We start from the raw sequence: 18,266 nt of genomic DNA, 5'->3' as shown, positions 1-18,266 counted from the left end.
CTGGGATCCTATGACCCCAGCTGACTTCCTGCCCTTTGGGCGGGGGGCTGGACTCGATGGTCTTCCGAGGTCCCTTCCAGCCCCAATGTCTATGAAATCTATGAAATAGGATTGGGTAGTACACCAGGAGGTATGGGATGTGACTACACCAGAGGGATCTAGGTTTTTTTGTCTGCAACCCTCTGTATTGGAACCAATGAATGTGGATAGGAATAGGAATCATTTGGAGGAAATGGCCTAAATAGGCACCACAGTTTATCCAATGGGGATAAATTGCTGTTGAAAATAGGGTGTGTTGGGAAGGACCCACAAACTTGATCTGGCCTAACCACACCCTATGGGTAAACAATACAGAAGGTTGTGTGTGGCCTATAGATTCAAAAGGAGCCTCTATTGTAATTCAGATCTCCAAAGGTCCCACCACAATAAATTGGCCACCCACAATAGAATTCAACACTGAAGCCAAGCTGACTCCCCCTAAAAGCTGGATAGCTACCATTTGGGCTCAGCAGTTTCAGAGTGGGAACAATTAGAGAAACAATTAGAAGAGATTGAAAAGGAATGGAGACGGGGAGCTCAGCTCAGCACTGCTGCAGCTGAGTCTAAGGGGATGTATAAATTAGCCACGGACATTGCAGAACCCTGTGGAATGGGAGATGGAATCTGTATAATTGCAAATAGTCCACTATGACTCCGTGCTAGTGCTTGGATGGTAATCGGCATTTTTGCTTTGTTTGGTCTTATTGTTGTTGGTACTTGCGTGTGTATATGCTGTATTCATAACAGAAGCAAATCAATTCAGCTGCATGTTCATGCCAATGGAAAAGCAGAAAATATCCCTATGGTACCATTGTCCCAGTTCCTGGCTTCCTGATAGATCTCCCTTATAGCCCTCAAGCTGTGGGACCCTGCCTTCAAAAATCTCCCCCTTCCTTTGCCAGTCAGGGTCTCTCATTATTTTAAGGCAGAGGCTGTAGCAGGGATGTCCCCGGGTGATGGGGAGACTGCATGTTATGTACTGGCTGCAGGGGAATAGGCAGCCAGGGACTCATAGGCTGCAAGTGCCTGTTGAAGGGCTAGCTGCCCAACAATAATACAATAGAGCAAAGCCCTGCTCAGCCAAGTAAGAATATTGCTAAGGCAACAAGCATGGCAGTCTTAAGCTGCCCTGGAGCCTAGCTGTCAGACTCAATGTGGAAAACTCTGTGAGCGGTTGAAGAGCCACCTGAAGGGACAGCCACCTGGAAGAGACAGGGCTTAGCCTGAGAGAGGTGAAGCCAGGGCCAGGGGCCCATAGCCCCAGAGTGGTGAAAGAAGGGCCAAGACTTAGAGCCAAAGGAGAAGAGACAGGGGCTTGAGCCCAGAAGCCGAGGTCTGGTGCAGTAGAGTTGGTGAGAAGGCCCCAGCTGCAGGAAAGGGGCCAAAGCCAGGAAGGCTGAGGCCCTGACAAGGGTGAAGAGGCCTGAGGAACAGTGTATTGAGGGGCAAGGTGTCCCAAGAAAGCAATAACTGGTAACATCCATGAGGCATGGATATAGCCATAGGGGTGGAAGAAGAACATGAACAGCCAATAAGGCAACAGGTGCCCTGGGGGCATGGACAGGCCAGGAGGGCCCACTTGGTGCTTGAGGGTCTGGATTGGGACCAGTGGGGTCAGAGAAAGACCTGCCAGCCAAAAGATGGATGAGGGCTCTCTCTGAGACCTTATGACAGCTTCTTATTTATTTATTTATTTTTTACAAATCATTTAATTACCTCAAGGCATAGCAGAAAAGATAAAAAGGGAGGGTACCCAGGGACCTAGAGTAGGGCAGGAGTCATGTGGCCAGCAGGGGTGTCAAAACTGCCCCCTTGGCCTCAGTCCTATTACAAGGGGCCATTCTCCCGCAGCATGAACCATCTTAGAGGAATATGGCTAGCGGGAGTGGTGGGGAGGAGCAGGCAACTGCCTCATGGCAGGAACCCCTCTGAGCAGCCCTCTAGTGACCCCTGGCTGGAGATCTAATTTGTGTTGTGAATGCATGTATGCTCCAAACCCTGGGCTGTTTTTCTAACAGTAAGAATTACAGATAAATTCTTACTGCTAGAAATGAACAGCTGTCTGGCCAGGGTGGCTCACTAACTTAAGTTCAATTCTAAAGATTTATACCAGCAAATTAGCAACATTTTCTATTTTTTCACATAACCAATACCTTTTAGAATAATTCTATTCTTAATTGTAGCTTCTCTGTTAGCTGTCAAAGTTAGACCCTCTCTAAGCATACTCTTTTCATTTCATGAAAGACTACTTCTCAGACATGGAAGTCATTGAACAGATATGTATTGCATTAAAATGACAATTTGCCTCATGCTGCAAAGTGCACAATAGTCTAAGGACTATTTTCAGTTTTCTGTTTCAACTAAGCACAATATCACTGGTACAAAATTTACTTAAAATTGGTTAATTTGAAACTAAAAGAATCTTGTTTATATTTTCTAGAGCTAAATGTTCTTACTGTAGTGCTTTTATCTGCCACTGTTTTTGGGAAGTTCTGATGGTGGCAGGTGAGAACATAGAAAACTAATTCCTCAAAAATGCAACAAAGGATTTTGTGTTTAATAGAGCATATGGCTAAATAGCGTCTGTTCTTTTTAGTGATGCTATTGATTTGTTTTACTCAGTGCCTGAGGGTGTTTTCCAGAGATGCACTACAAATTGCTTAGTATCATACTACAAGACTGACATGGAAAAATATTTATCTGGGGCATCTGAAGCATCTGGACTGTAATGTTTATTTCTTGTGTTCTTAAGTTCTTGTCACTTAATTCTATCTAAGCCTTCCTGGCAAGAGAAAATGAGTCTTATTTTCATTGGTTTGTTTAACCTCATGGTAGGCAAATCCAACTGGAACCTGTACTTGGAATAAAACCATTGTGTCTGGCTGACAGCAATACATCCTCTAATTAAGCACAAGTTGCTGTCTTCAGCAACAACAAAAACTGTGATATTTTCAAGAGCTCTAATATTTGACACTGCAGCAAAATATTCTTTGAGCTCAAGGACTGACTTCAAAAAACACTTTCAGAGACATGTTTGTAACCCTGACCTTAAGTCTGCTTAAGAGATCAGCAGAAGGCAGGAGAGATGTGCACCTTATAGATTTAAGTAAAACAGAGATGTATAAACTTTCATAAACAATGGCTTACTGTTTTAGATGGCACGAAAGGACTGCAGAAAGAAGAGCACCTGGGCACTGACAATAATTACATTTGTCATGCAATTGGCCCCTCAAAAGTGCTCCACAGCCGTGCCCTGACAGAGGTACATGGCTGAAGAGCACTTTAAAAGTGCTCGATTGAAAGACAAATGAATACTCATGTAATGAGGATTAAGATGAAGGTCCTCTAAACAGAAGCACCTTCATTAACTGCTTTGCCCAGCCTGAACTGGAGCGGGGACAGCTGGATTGGAGCTCCCCCAATCCCCTCTCGCTGTCCAGTACAGGCTGGGCAAATCCGAGCCCGGAGCTCACACCCCTCCCTTCTCCCCACCCTTTCTGCAGATTGCATCAGAGGTGAGGGTTGGGGGGTGGGAAAAGGGGAGGTATAGGGGACAGAGGCTGCAGACAAACAGGTTCTCTTGGATCATCTCCGAAGTGGAGCTCCATCCTCCATCCCCCTGACCCAACAGTGAACCTCTGTTGGACAAGGGGTGTGTGGGGTGGGGTGTGGAGAGGTCTGTTTATCTCATTGCTCTTTCTGTGAAGTCGCATAAGTTACATAGGGGAGCTGCATGTCAGTCAGTGCCCTCTAAATAGAAAGCAGTAAGTTCTTTTACTATTCCTAGAGGGCTATGAATGGATTTTGTACTTGGCTTATGCAGAAGTAACAATATATATTAAATAGTGAGGATTCATAATAATGAAAATAATATGAGGAATTGTATTTTATTCACATTAAGTATTCAAGTCATTTTCAATAAACCACAAATGAAACCCCCCCACAAATGTTTATAAAAAGTTAAAGGAAAACTAACTGTTTGTACAATAATTCATGGGAACATGAGTTCATTCAACTAACTGAAAGTCTTGGTTAACTATATAAATTGACTCACTAATGTATGTGGGTCTCATTAGCTATTATCTTGTATTTCTGAAACTTAATTTTATTGCAGCTTTTGTCTAATCTATAGGCTTCTACCCATAAAAATTAAAAGAGTAAAAACATTGAAGACTGTTGCTGCACTCAAACAGAAGAACGTTGTGTTTTGTGAAGGCAGCAGAGGAACAGGCTTCTTTTGCAATTTCTGAATTTAGGGGAAGTATCATCAGGAATATTAGCGAGGGACCAAATGATTTGCTTCAAAAGTCAGGTTTATAGAGTTTTGAGGATAATGAGGTTGCTTGAATTGCTTCATTAACTTCTTGCTTTTGGGTTAGGAGCATCTCTGTGTTAGGTTCTCTTTTGTTCTGTATTACTGAAATGTTTTTCAGACCTAGTGTAGGTCACAACTTTCATTAAATACAGAATGATGTATATCTATAGTTCTGTTCACACTTGTCTGCTACTTCCTGTTCCTCACTTGTATTTTCTCTCCCTTGTCCTCTGCCATTTCCTCTCCTACTACTCACAGAGCCTCAGGAGCACAAAGAAAACTGATAACCTAAAATAGCGTTTTTAGGAGTACAGTATTTTATTTCTATTCCAGTCCCCATTCTTACATGCCAAAATCTTTGGTACCCCAAACTAATTCTCAAAAGTACTATCCTCCCTCACACTTCTATTCCAGCTCTTTGTGTGGTATTAGTCACAGAGTAGAGAGGTAGACTCTTTTTTTGGAGCTGAGCATTAATTTATGTGAGTATTAATTTATGCTCACTTTGGCAGCACATGTACTTAATTAGGATACAACATTGTCTTTGCAGTTCTGTAAGCACAACACCAAGATCATAAAAGCTGGATTATGTTCTCAGCTATACCTTATCCTATTTATGGAAGTTTGTGATCTGTATATTTGAATTAGTACTTGCCTCCTCCTCCTCCTCCTTCAAAAGTGTTGTGAGGTGCTTGGATGCTGACAATTAGGTCGTTCTTAGCCTTGTTAGACTCAAGGGCCATCTCTACATGAGATTCTGACTGCATAGTTGTTACTATGCAGTTATTTAGTATTTGCATACATTAGTTTTGAAACATTTTGAGTTTTGAAGCCGGGCTTACTTGGCTTCAGCGCCCAGGCGGCAGTGGCAACCTCCTGGCATCCAGTACACAGATTCAGGGGCTCACATCCCCAGGAGGGCTGCTGAGTTATGCCAGACTCCTCCTAGGGGCATGCTGGGTGACAGGAGGCTGCTGAGCCCCCAGATCTGCATGCTGGGTGACAGGAGGCTGCTGCTGCCACCTGGGACTGGTGACAGCAGCAATCTTCCCTGGTACTACATAGCACCGGTTCCACACAGTAGCAGCAATCTCCTGTCATGTGGCATGCAGATCCAGGGGATTTCACCCCCGGGAGGAGTATGGAATAGCCCTGCAGCCCTTTTGGGGGTGCAGGCCCCCGGATCTATGCACTGGATGACACGCAGGAAGCTGCTGCTGCCGGCAAGTGTCAGGGGTTTTGCTTTAAACAGTTTAAGGTGCAGTTTCCCAGAAACCTCTGCACCTATCTTCTTGAAACTTGGAAGGCTTCATGCTCATAGAATGAGATACCATCTCTGCAATTTCCATGTGAATCAGGCAAGAAATGACCTGTTTTAGGCATTTTCATGATTCCCCATTATGGGCTGTGGGAGAAACAGTTTCGATTAAATGAAACAGAACAGTGCTTCAAAACAAAATGAAACAAAACACTCCCTTTGAAATGGTGAGATAAAAGTCAAAACAAAATGGTGCTGTTTCACACAGCTGTACTGCGCAGTAGTTCATTACTACTGCACAGTAGCACCACATCAGACTCAAGGCACCCCTCATTAGATGAAAGACAGGTCTCAGAAAATTCCAGCTCTTAGTTTTCACTCCTGTTTTTGGCTACAGCAAAATAATAGAGCAATGCTTCTGTTGCACAGGACTCAGAATGACCATAACAGGTGAGAATTATTATCTGAAATCTCTGGTATAGTCTTGTGAATTGTTTGCACACTTAATGCTCACATTGTGTAGTATCTTGGAAAGGATTTCAAGGTACCCCAGGGTGCTGGAGCACCCTGTTTGAGAATCATTGGGACAGAGTGAAGCCAGTGAAGCCTGGTAAAGTTTCTGATATCTAAGCACTACTACATTCAGAGCTAAATTAGAGTTATGCCAGTCTGAAAGTTCACTTTCTAAATGCAGACAAGCATGTAGGTTGGATTTGAAAGAAGTTATTTGGCACCATTAAAGCAATTTCTTTTTGACTCCAGACAATGTTTGAGCATTGGGTATGCAAGTATTTACTAAAGCCTCTTGTGTGTGTTGTTCTTTCAATGATTACTGCACAGTGGGTGGCACATGGAGATATGGACCTGTATGAAGGTATAAAGAACTCTAGAAACCTTGATCACCACAGGACTTAACATGGATTTACAATCTTGAAAAAGTTGATCTGCAAAGATTGGTAAAGTGGCTTTTTGAGGCTTAGGTCTGTGGTTCGATAAACAATTATAGAAACTTTTTCTGTGGAGCTTTGTTCCTATAGCTAAAATAAAAAAATAGCTTGGTCTTACAAAGGCTGTCGTATTCCTGAATGTCACCGATTACAGGTGGATGTAGCATACAGGGCAGTTGTAAATATGGTACAGAATTCTACTTTAAAACAAATTCCGGTCCAGTTGCTGTTTGAAATAACTGCATGCTAGAAGCATACATTCTCTCACTGCATAGAAACGAACATGGCAGTAAATTGGTGGGTTAAATAATTTCTTTCATAGCCGAGTTCCCCTTGGCTATGATATTGCTTCTCTGACAGCACCCCACTATCACTTAATTAGACTGCAGTATGTGTTGTGTTGGTGCTACTTGCAGAAAATAAAGCAAAAAAGGTAATAAAACAGAAATTTCACCTGTACTGACCCTTATGTAATTGCAGAGTATAACATTTTCTGAAGTGATTAATAGCTATGACAGCCACCATTTGGCTGAACAGTTAATACTAGTAATAAAGAAACAATTGTTATATCCACCATCTGTGTTCTAACATAATGTGGCACATAAGGCTTTATAGAAGTGAAACTGGAAAGGAGTAACTTTCCTTTTTTCCACACACTAATATGGAAAGCAGGTGTGGTTTCAACAGAGAGGCTTAGGAAAGACATTTGGATACAGTGGGTTATTGAACATGACCCTTTTTATGGTAGCATGATAGAAAAAGTTACAATCTATGGCATAATGAAAGCATGGCTGGTTCCATGTGTTTTGGGCCCCATTTCATCTGACATCATCATCCATACACTTGAAATATTAACATTTAATGTCTTTGTTTTTGTTTTTTCTTTCAAAGGAAGTTGCATTGAATAGGTGTGGGTTTTAGTTGAATTACATATATCTCTGCGCACGTGCAAAGGTGGGCAGAGTAATATCTTGAAAAGGTCTCAGAGATAACTGGGGAAAGTTGGCATAGCTATTAAATTCTGCAGGCTCCAAATGGCAGTGTTGTAGAGTGTTGGCTTAGAAATGGTATTTAAGCCAACATTTTGTTTTTTGGGAATTGGCTTATAAGTATAGATATACATGTTATAAAGGTTCAAGGTGGGCAGCAGGTGTTAACTGACTTCTAAAGAACTTGGGTCTCACAAAAAACTGTCTCATGGCCCTGAAAGCACACAAGCAGTCTAACACAACAAAGCCAATGGATGAACACATAGCCTGGGAAAGAGGAAAATATGTACCATACTTTTCCATAATATGAGATAACTGACACCAGCTACAAGGCCCCAGAGCAGGAGGGGGGCCTGAGTGCTGTTTTTCGGGAACTGACCAAATTAGGAAAAGACCTGGAAGGCTATGTGGATGTGTGACCACAGAGAGACAAGCAACTGGACATAGCCATGGAGTCATCAGGAGTCACCAGGAGTCATCAAGAGTGAAGGACAACACAAAAGCAGAGACCTGAGAGTAACAAATAGTCCCTCCCTGTCCCTCCCTTTGTCCCATCCTTCCTCCTTCCATTCCTGTTCCTTCCCCATCCCTGTCCCCTGGGAAGGGTCCCTGAGACCAGCATGGACAGAGACTACATGTTATAGTAAGAGCTTTACTAAGAGCAAGAGTTTTGCATGCTGTGCTAAGAGAAAGAGTATCGAATGCTGATTTCATAGTAGGCCGGTGTAGCGGCACATAGCCTCCTGTTCTGTGAGTGTGACTGAGCCATGAACCTAGATAGTAGAATGTTGTAAGACAGCAGAATGTGGTAAACACCAGGTGCATTGGATCACAACTCATCCCCATTTTCCTAGCTTGAGATAACATTGTTTACTTCAGACTATATAAGCTGTACATTCTTAAGTTACTATGGGTCCTGCACTCTGGCAAGAGTTCTGACTTGCGTGGAGCCCTGGCTCAGGCTACCGCATCCCCAGGACTGGAACACTCTGTGGCCAGGGGAACCATGCAGGGTAGTGGCTGCTGCCTAAGGCTGACGTGAGGTGACCGTCCTTTCTGCTCTGTTCTATCGCCTGCTTCTGTAAGTATCCTTAAATAAAGTTTTGCAAGGAGGAAAACAAGCGTGAGTATGTCCTTTGTTCAAGTGTGGGGAATATTCTGGACCCAGTAGTTCATTCTAAGACAGTACACCAGCCACCTGTCTCATGCACCCTATTGGAGGGGGTGAGCCTTGACATCTCACCTCCAAACTGCTGATAGGCTGACATCTGAGAGACAGCCTCAGAATAGAACCTGCATTTTGGCCAGAAGTACTTGGACTCTGATGACAGCTCTAGGATTTGGTAGATGTATAGAAATTGCTTGACTGTTTGTACTTTTTCTTTTCTATTTTCACTGTGTATCAATAAATTTGCCTATTATTGAATGGAAAGGTTATGGTCGGTCTGAGGAAGGGAACAAGGTGTCTGGATCCTAAATCCAAAGCCCACATGGAGTTTTGATCTTTTAGGCTGAAATACAAAATATTGGATTTAGAGAAAGTCCTCTGAACTCAGAAGCTGATCATTCTGTCTCACAGTACTTAAATGGTTAAGTTTTTGTCTTCTGATTAGAGTTAAATGTACTTCTTCTTGGAATTTTGTATTTGGGATAGATGCCTGACTTGACACTTTTGAAAATTGGATATAATCTAAGTATTGCATCCCAAAATTAGGAATTGTGAGATGATAAAAAAAAAAAAAATGGTGTTCTTTATGTTTATTTCTGGAAGTTTGCTTATAGGTTTGCTTTTCATTTCTTCTCATGGTAACCAGAAAGCTAGAAAGGCTTCAAGCCACAGGGAACCACATGGCTCAAAGATTTGGAATGTTAAGAGAAGACCCCAAATCCTGTAAATATGAGCCAAAGAAAGGAGAAGGTATGGTAGCAATGTCAACCTCCATAATCAGTATCATTTTGACCTGGTGGGACAATTGTCATAGGTGGGTAGGTATTTTTATATCTTTCACATTTATTTTCTAGCTTCTTCTGCTGAAGACTGCCAAAACAATTTCCATCTGAAAATAAGTGAGGTTAAAAACTTTGATTTGGATCATCATTTGGACTTACGGAGATAACTATCTCAATTCACATACAGCTGCCTTTTTATGCTGTAAGAACCTTCCATTCAGTAACTAGCCAAATGGAATAGATTTGTCAGTGAAACAAAATAAGTTGCTCTGTATGCATTTTTTTATTTTATCTTTCAGTAGCCTTTGTTGAAGAATAAAAAAGTCACCAAAATGAGTAAACAAGCCTGCCTGCCCTCCATACCCATCATGAAGGTTGAATATGGCTTTGTCTATAGGACACAGTATAATTTATTTATACACCAAAAGGCTTTCTTTTTACATTATTAAAAGGAGCAAAAATGAATTTTGGGCCAGGTACAAACATTAAAGTTTTTCCAGTGTGGGTCCCATAACAGAACAGAAGTTTTGGAGCACATAGACTGGTTTAAAAATGGTGGAACCCAGTTTAAGATAGACGGGGATGGATGTAGTGTCAGACTTAATCTACTTAGGTTAGACTGATCTATTGAATTTCAGTACTAGATCCCCTTCCGACCCAAGTTAGGTTATAGTCTGCCAGCATCCCAGGCTCCTTTGCGGCTCCTCCACTAACCCCCACTTGCAAAGGCAGTTTGCTAGCTTTGCCCATGCTTGGCTGCTTTGAACTGTCAGCCACAGGTGAGGCAGTAAGAAGGGAGCAGTAGTAGCTCAGGAATTTTCTATTTTTATACAGTGTCTTTAGATGGGAGTGGGGAGCAGTCCAGTGGCAACAGAGTATGGCAGGCAGAGCAAGCCAGTGGTGGCTGTGGGCTGCTGTGCCCTGTATGTGCGGGGCCAGGCAGGGCCATGACAGGGGTGGGGGTAGTCCTGGTCGTGGTGGCTGGGAGTAGAGCTGCAGTTGCTGCCTTACTGTGCCACCACTACTGCTGCCACTGCTGGTGGCACTGGTGCTCAGGGGGATTTTGGGGATGTATGTATGTCTCTGTGTTTGTGTGTGCATGTGTATACAAGTCAGCCAGAAGCAGCCAGATGAACTCTCCCCATGACTGGTTTTACAGCAGCTGGCTGGGGATGAGGGTGCGAGAATGTTTCTCCTGGTGCCTGAGGCAGAAAGGCCAGTGTCTCTTAAGGAGCTGAGTGTCAGAGATCATGTACTGGGCACGCATGTGTGTGTGTGAGCGATTGAGAGGAGAGAGAAACAGCTGTGTGTGTGTGTGCTTGTGCAAAAATGCATGTGTCAGTTCTGCTGAAATCCCTTAGCCAACTCTGCTGCTGCTGCTCTAAAACTTGTCTTTGTTATTCAGAGCTCTTCATCTGATATGGTAGTTGCCTGGAAAATGTGGAGGTAGCATTCCTGCCACACCTGGGCTGGGACGCGGGGGGTGGACACACACCCACATACACACACACCCACACACCCATTCTTAGCTGTTTAAGTCTTTGCTTGTACAGCAGCTCAGGACTCTTAGCCCCTGCTTTCTTACAAAGCCAGCTGGGCACAGGGAGGAGTGGGATGCCAGTGCTCTCCCTCCCAGGTCCCAGGATCACAGGGTTTTCTGGCTGCAGGAGTGCAGGAGGGGGTGAAATACAGCTCCCACTGTGTGCGCAGGAACACCCTGTCCCTAGCTGGCTCATCTGCTTCACATGTATTTGCATGGGGCAAGGCTGGCCAAGAGCAGGGCATTCTGTAGGCTCCACTTTGGAGGTTGGGGAAGCTCAGGGTAGGAGGGAGGGGAAAGTAGAGGAACCCCTTGGGTGGGTGGGTGTTTGGGTGGAGGGGAGTTTAGTGTGGGGAAACAGGGGAGAAGCCCCCAAGGGCCTGACCTGGAGCCCAGCTGAGACTCCTGTTGACTTGTGGGGGCTTTGGATCATCCTGGAAAACACTGAGGGAAAGGCAAGTTGAAAGGCAGAGAGCTGAGTGTGCTTGGCCACAGGGGCTGGAGCTGCCAGATGTGGTTGAATCACAAGGACATGAGTGGTGATGGGAGGAGGGGGAAGGGGAAAGTGTGCTGAAGGGAGCCCCCTCACCCCACAGGACAGCCACAGCTGCTCACAGCTCCCTGGCTCCATTTGCAAACAAATATAAGCAAGTCCCACTGCAAAAGTGCTGCAGGCAAGTCAGGGGTAGGTGTAAAAAGGGCCATTAGGTGGGCACTTCCCAGGGTTCCACTCTGGATAAAGCCCTAGGGACCCCCAAGTCCCCCTGAGTAAGTCAAGCATGCCTCCCTCCACTGGCTGTCTGTAGCTGACAGCTGCCTGACAGGGGACAGAGTAGCAGGGGAGCCATGTGCCAGGCAACCAATGGTGGTTGCCGCTCAGCTGGATTCACTGCCCTCTGCAGCTTCTGGCATGGTGTGGGCTTGCAGGAATGCCCTCAGGCTGCTGGCCTGGCCACTGCAGGCAGATTTTGTGCCCTTCCCCCTCCCCTGCCCCCATTAAAAGAGTGAACTGGGGTTTTGTTCGCTCCCAGACCAGCTAGGTCCACTTAGATAAACCTGCATAAGTTAGTTCAAATCCACCTCAGGCTTTTTGAATGTCTGTACATAGTCTTAGTGAGACAGCCAAAAACATCTCAACAGAGGTTGAATTAAGATTGCCAACCTAATTTTGTTTTTGATGTAAACTCAGCTTGGAGTTTTTCATAAATGTTAAAAAACATTCACTGATCATATTCCTTCTACCTTGTACTAAACAGACTACTTGTAACATTGCATAGTCCCTATAAATACTGTTAGCTACAACTTCAAATAGACAGGTGTTAAAATAATTTGGGATGTTGTCCATAAAAATCATGTACTTCAAAGGAGGTGCAGTATTTGACTATCCAAATACGTTGACTGTCCATAAAAAATGTTTTAGAAAACTCCAAATATTCAAAACAAAAATTTTGAGTTTATTTTTTTAAATGGAATAACGGTCAAGGACTAAACAGTATGAAGAAAAATCCCAAGACTGCCAACTGACAATTAAGACAATAAGATTGCCACTTTAATCAGTTGGCAGCAAATTAATGCTATTTAGGTTTGAATGTTGCAAAAATGAATAAGCTTGGCAGGTACTCTAGTCAAGTGATGAGAATAGCTTTATACATAAGGTAAGGGCAACCAGAATGATGCAAGAACTGGGAAATAGATGTTCAAGTAGACCAACTGTATCCACCTTGTTTTCCTGGAAAATAAGAGGTGGTAATAACTGAATATTATTCAACCGGATGCTATTATAAAAAGGTTTGTGGTGATTTTATGAGTAAGTTGAATTGATTAGAACATTTCTGAAGAGGAGAAAGTTGTATTAAAGTCTTGAAGCAGCTTATGAGTTGAAACATAGAGCAACTGATTTATTAAATGATGCAAATTACCCCAAAATATTAGCTCCTGGTACACCACAGTCTTGATGATTCTGTTGTTATTTTTGTCTGCCATGGTGAAATGCAGCACATTTTTGGTTTGGCGATTCTTTTCCCATACCCTCTGTCCTTAGTGGCATTTACACAAAGGGTATGGTCATGGAGAATGGAAAGAAAGAGGAAATGGAAATACCACACTAAGTGTGAAGTAATTCTACTTTTGTAGACAAAGAAGTCCTATAACAAGTGGACAGCTTGGTTTGGTTCTCCTTTTACCCTACAACACACACATGGATAAGCCTCTACAATAAATAAGAGAAGGAGCAATGCTTTTAGGCATGAAATGAAAAATAAGCCAATGGACAAAAATATGGCTGCAATACTTTTAAAATTACTTCAAAATTTGACTCTTTGATATTAGGTCAGCAGTGCAGGGGAGGGGAGGGGAGGGAGGAAGATCAACTTATCTGTACTTTGAAGGTTATTCTTTGGAGGAATCTAAAGAATAGTCAACTGGAGGCTGATTAAAAGAAATACTCTTTTACATTCCCCCCCCCCTTCAGGTTTTATTACCATCCAGCTTAACCTACCAGAGTGGTAAGAAATTAACAACAGAAAAATGAAGTAGCCATGTCAGATGTCAATTTAACTGTGGAGCTGTAAAAGAAAGATGAGTTATCCAGTGCATCACTGGTCCCTGAAAACGATGTTTTCACAGAAGCCATCCTGTGCCCTTTTTCCATTTCAAAGTTTTGGACTGAACTACATGTTTTATTTCAGCCGTCAGCTGTTCCTTTTGTTCAGGTAGGAAATTGTCTCTTTCCTTTAAGAGCAGGTTTTCTGGACTGAATTTCCCTTGCAGTTCAGGACAGTTAACCACAGGAGGCTTGACCACAGGTTAAAAATAGACTTTACACATACTGGCTTACAAAGTATTGCCATCAGCTTCATGGGGGGGTGGTAGTTTTACACAGCAGGCCAATGGCAGATCCAGGAGAGCGAGGCAGTGCAATTGCACACCCTTTAACTGTGAGGTATATATGCAGTGTGCTCTGAGCTCATTGTCTCATCAACACAGGCTTATGTTGGAGCTCTGCATGTACATTGAACTCTAAGTTCACCAACTGATTGGAGCTAGCCATGGCCAGAGCCATCACTTTCACATGGCTCCAAGGCTCATGGGTGGGCACCAATGGTGTTCAGCCTCCATCCTCCACTGAATTTAGTGAAACAGGAGAAGAGGGGATGAGTGGTGGCAGTATTGGCTTCTTAGGTTCTGGAGCTGCAAAAAAGTGATGACTCCCACCAGAACTTGTGCCGATCTGCTGGTAAGGTACATTGACTAGGCAGTGAGCTTAGAGTTCACATGTGCAGTCTAGCCACATGTGGTCTCACCCCAGTCCTGGATCTGTTGTTGCACAAGGCTATTTTTCTTTGTTCCAGTTGTCTCTGTGCCTGTACTTGATGTTTAGGGACCTACCAAATTCATGATATCACCACTTTTGCAGAAACTCATAATTTGGTATGCCCCCATGAAAAATCAAGCAAGAAAACAGTAGTGAACCAGTGGGGGGTGGAGGTGGGAAAGGAAGCTTCTGTGCCTGCAAACACAATGGTGGGGAACCTTGGTGTCTTGGAACATGAGGGGGAGGGCCATAGTTACCAAGGGGTCCCAGAAGTTCCACTGCTCCCCAGAGATTGACAGGTGACCACCTCTTAATCTCTGGGGAGGGGCAGGATCTTTCAGGCCCCTCAGTCAGAGGCATGGGGGGGCCTGACCCCCCAAAATGGTGCCTAATGGTGCCAGAAAACTATGAAATCTGGAACTCGCTTCTGTGAATTAGGTAGGCCCCTACTGATGTCAGTTCATATCTTTCTCTTTCAACCCTTTACCCACTTCTGTTTCATCCCTTGGACCAGAACAACTACATGCAATTTCCTCCTGGGAAATAGACTTGTTTATCTGTCTTAGGACTCCACCATGAACAGCCAGATACCACCTAAAACATTGATAAGGTTGGGGTGTTTAAATATTTTTAATATCTAATTTGTCCAGAGCATCTATTACACCTGATCATATTACAATTTAATAGTCATTTGAAGTTTCCTTTCATAGTTTCATAGTGAGAGTTTCGTTTCTTCCAAGGTCTCATGTCCATCAATCCATTTTGCTGTTTTTATGTTTGCTCTCTTGGAAAATACATTCAGCATGCATGACTGTAAATGATGACATAATGTTGCTCAAATTAAATAAAAATAATTTAGTTTTGTAATACCACCAGAAAATGTGCTCTGGGACACTGAGTTATTACCATGGGTATTGCAATTACAATTAGAAGCTGCCTATATTTGTGTGAAAACCGATGCCAATTTTTTTTTTTTTAAAGAACTGGCTTTAGAAAAAATGAAAAAAGCAGCAATGACTTTTTCAAAAGTACTTAAGTGACTTAATGAGACCTGGATTTGTGCCATTAAATGGATACTGTGTATTTGTGTCACTTAAGGCACTTGTATAAATACCACTGAAGCATAGGGTAGCCAACCTAAAATGCGTATTGAGAGAGACAGATGTAAAACAATAGATCTGGGCACTTAAGGAATTTTTAAAAAGAAAATACATGCAATTTTCTATCCTATAATTTACTATTGTTAGACCCCGACTCCATGCAGCATCCAACAAGTAGGGAGACGATGGGCCAATTGCTCATGGATCCTGATACGCGTTAGCCAGAGTAGAGCAGGGAGCAAACACTAGCACACATTGTTCACAACAGCTTTATTCAGAATGGAGACTGCTTTGGGTGAGCTCTCTCAAAGACACACAGTCTGTGAAACCAGGGGAGCAGCACTGAACACTAGTTTTTTTCCCTGCATTTATACACTTTGGTTTATGCTAATTACCATTCATTCTACCCTCGCCCTTCCTATGTTCCATGTCTCCTCCCATCTCGAGCTCCACCTCTGTTTACTGTTTGTTTCATTAACATGGAATAGCCTATGCATTTCATTCATTTACATACCTTTTTGTATGCCTTTAAGCACATGTCTAAGGCCACAAATCTTCTTCCTGTGGTCAATGGTCGAGCTCTGGAGGTTTCTTTACTGATCACCAGTCACCCTTTGCATATGTTTATCTTGGTTACATGTTATCTTCCACATTCCGAGCTGTTTTTCTGTCCCATGTTGTGCTATCCTTACCCTTTTTGGGCCCCTGTATCTTATCTTGTTCCTTGCTGTAGCTGGCTTACAGCACACAGACTTAATTGCAACTTTTTTTTCCAGAAAAATGGTTAACACAATTAAAATGGTTACCTAACATAAGCAGTCATAAACAAAATCTTATATATAAAAGCTATATATATCTCACAAAAATACTATTATATGGTTAAAACCTACTTGCCTAAGCTTTTGCAAAGTTACTTTTAATATATATTGTTCTGCCTTGTGGTCAGCGGCATTGCTGAGGCAGATTAAAGCCTTGTTCCAGCTGCAGGTCCAATGTTCTCCAAAAATCTACATACCCTAACAACAATTATCTCATAAGAGAGAATTTTTTAATGCAAAAGCTGACACGGAGTTCCCTGCCCATGAATGTGAAATCTGGAATATGGAATTTCCTAGACTTTTCATGGGGAAAATTACCATTGCTCCACATTAATTGTGTTGAACTGCTGTAAGCCTGTGTGACTCAAGTGGATGAACTGCTCTTGGTTTTTACTTTTTCAGTCTATGCTCACTGTGGACTCAGGAGCTGAGAACAACTGGGGAAACACACTTATTTTTCAGACATGCTAATAGCAGTTTGGCTGTTGCAGTTGGCCTGAAAATGTTGAGCTGAATGACATAGGTGGAGGGATGGCAGCCAGATGAAGTAATTGCAGAGGAAAGGAATGCAAGAATGAGGGAGATGCAGATTATTTACAAATAAGACATTAAAAAATATATCCTACCCCTGTAAATTCTTCCAATCCAATTACGAAGCTCAAAAATATTTTATGCGCGTAGAGAATATATTTAAATTGCACAGGAAATGAGTTTTCTCCACCTGTAGATCTTAATGATAGGAAGCTGCTCTGCTTCGTTGTTCACTCCCAGGCATCATTTTACAGAACTATCTCCCTCCTCTGGTTTATGTTCTTTCCTAGAAAGGAAAGAGTTTGGTTATAATCTACAAGGCAAATCATGCTCCCCTCCATTCCCAAGCCTGTCGTAGTAGAGACAAGGAAGTCAACATTTTTGGTAGTTCAATGCTTCTTTGCTCCTAGTCAGATAGGTAGAAGAGCCTGAGACCTAGGGTTTTAATTCTATCCCCATCAGATATTTTGAGTGATCCATCACAGTGGACATGAGAGGGCTCATTCTCAACACAGTACAGAAAAAAAATCAGCTATGTAATGTCTGTTGTTCTCTAATTTCTTCCTCACTGCTCTGAAACCCCGCTCCCCCATAATCCCAGGTGTCTCATTCTCCATACAAGCAGATGTGGAGGCTCATAAATTTAATTGCAACCTGAAGGAATGAGTTGTTCTGAGAGCTTTCTGTTGCCAGGGAAACTACATCTTCAGTCTGTGTATGTTTACGAGAGCTTTCTCCATAGCTGTCTGAATCTTACATTGTACCATTTGGAAGAAGAATACATGGATAAAGAAAGAAAAATAGTAAAATATATCTACTTAATGCAAACCTTGGTTCCTTGAGCAATGCTTAGACAATAGTAAGAGCCATTCTTTCTTTTCTAATACAAGCATAATGTATAGGTTAGTGCTATGTAAGTGACAGTTACAGGCATATGATGAAGTGCAAAGCTGCCTGATGAAATGTGTTTGCTTTGCATCTTTGATCATCTTTCCTATACTCTGCTCCCTATTCCAATTCTTTTGGAAGACTCTTGCTAACATCCTCAATATCTGTTCAATGAAAACACTGCTTGTCTCCTTTTCTTCCCGAATATAGTATTTTCTGCCCACATATTATGGTTTGTAAAGCACAACGTGGAATTCTCCACCCTCAGTCACTGACAGGTTTATGGTCAAATACTTTACGAAAGAACAAAGCTAAAAGCAAGAAGTCCGTAACCTTCATGACAGTATTTGTATTGGACTTGTCAATATAGGGGCTAGGACCAGGATGGTGAAAAGAGCTAGGGACCCACTGCGAGGGATGCCCATAGTTTCATAGTTTCATAGTAGCTAGAGTCGGAAGGGACCTAGGTAGATCATCTAGTCTGACCCCCTGCCCTGGCAGGAAAGAGCACCGGGGTCAGATGACCCCGGCAAGGTGCTCATCTAACTTCCTTTTAAAAATCCCCAGGCTAGGAGCCT

The sequence above is a fragment of the Crocodylus porosus genome, unplaced genomic scaffold (genome assembly GCF_001723895.1).
Source record: "Crocodylus porosus isolate Cpor-Errol unplaced genomic scaffold, CroPor_comp1, whole genome shotgun sequence".
Lineage (NCBI taxonomy): Eukaryota > Metazoa > Chordata > Crocodylia > Crocodylidae > Crocodylus > Crocodylus porosus.
The sequence above is the reverse complement of the archived record's forward strand: the minus strand, read 5'-3'. Positions refer to the sequence as shown.